The sequence below is a fragment of the Chiloscyllium plagiosum genome, unplaced genomic scaffold, assembly GCF_037043375.1.
Source record: "Chiloscyllium plagiosum isolate Xiang-an unplaced genomic scaffold, Cpla_swu_hap1 HiC_scaffold_46, whole genome shotgun sequence".
NCBI classification, from domain to species: Eukaryota; Metazoa; Chordata; class Chondrichthyes; order Orectolobiformes; family Hemiscylliidae; genus Chiloscyllium; species Chiloscyllium plagiosum.
This window is the reverse complement of record NW_028270184.1, coordinates 36,833,605-36,834,887: the sequence shown is the minus strand read 5'-3', so window position 1 is coordinate 36,834,887 and position 1,283 is coordinate 36,833,605. Positions and strand designations below refer to the sequence as shown.

The 1,283-nt window shown below is 47.4% G+C and overlaps 1 non-coding gene across 1 annotated transcript; it reads left to right on the top strand.

Moving 5' to 3' along the window:
- The first annotated feature begins 480 nt into the window (after window positions 1–480).
- Window positions 481–552, top strand: trnaa-ugc (transfer RNA alanine (anticodon UGC)). Its single transcript has one exon. It is a non-coding gene; the product is annotated as a tRNA-Ala (tRNA).
- Window positions 553–1,283: the final 731 nt, after the last annotated feature.

Genomic DNA, 1,283 nt, shown 5'->3' with positions numbered 1-1,283 from the left:
TGTCTTTTTTTTCAAGATGCCAATTACTCTGGACAACAACGAGTTAATGGAAACATAAAGGTGAAACGCAGAATGGCTTCACCTTTCAAGGCTGGATGTCGCTAAGACGTGACACGGGCGGCTGAGGCTTGTTTCTGTCGTGTAGAGGTCAACACGTTCACGTAACACGTGAAAGATCCTACTTTCACAATACTACTTTCCCGTGAGCAGTCGAACAGACGAAATGATTGTGCCACAGACTGCGACGGCAAGCTCCGCTAAAAAGAAATCCTTTAAAGCCGGTGTAAGTAACACAACGTTATTGGGGCACACCGCGTGGAAACAGATACTTCGGTGTATCTCGTCCATGCTCACCACAAAGCCAAAATTAAACAAGTCCCATTAAACAACGAGCTATTTGAAACACAAAGGTGAAAGGTAGAATGGCTTCAACCCTCAGTGCTGGATGCCACTAAGCCCCAGCAGGGGCGGCTGAGGCTGGTTTCTGTAGTGTAGTGGTCATCACGTTCGCCTTGCGCGCGAAAGATCCCAGTTCGAAGCTGGGCAGAAACTGCTTTGTTCTTCAACTGTCACCTTTTACATGGACAAGAACGGAGCTCTCTTGCTTGCTTTCCCATCTGCAAAGCTGCCTTCGAATTTGTTTGAACAGATCTGCTCGCGTAGTGAAATGTAATGCAATTCCATTTAATGACTGTGCAAAGCATTGTAAAGTTTTTCTCCAACCTGATCATAAGCCATTCTGTTTGAGAGTGTAGTTACCGCCTCCTGATCCTTCCACGAAAAGCAGTACCGCATTTGCATTCCTTGCGCAGGCGGCCCGGTTCAAAGACAGGGAAGAAGCTGATGCGCTGGTGTCACAGCCCACCACGGATTCCTGAACTTGTCTGTCCGTCAAATGTACCCCAAAGTCGTCTCTGAAAGACCTCATTTGGAAGCTGTCTGTCATTATTCAACGTGCGAGAGTTGGCACCAGAGGTCCTGAATCATGTTTTGGAGCAGTTCGCACGTTAGTGGCTCATTCAATCAACAACAGCAATGAAATGGAAATACTAGCGTCGCTAGTAATAAGTTGCGCCCCGAGATCAAGGCCACTTTGGAACTGAAACGGAGGAATCGACAGAGAGGCTACAGAATGACATCGCATCCATTTGGTTTTCGTTAAATCACTGACGAGCAGGAAAATGTAAACGGGGAGAGCGAGTGGGGAAGTGAGGCAGTTGCAGCTCTGGTGAAATTCCTTCTTTGTGATTCACTCAGCAACCAGAGACGTGAAGGTGACTCAG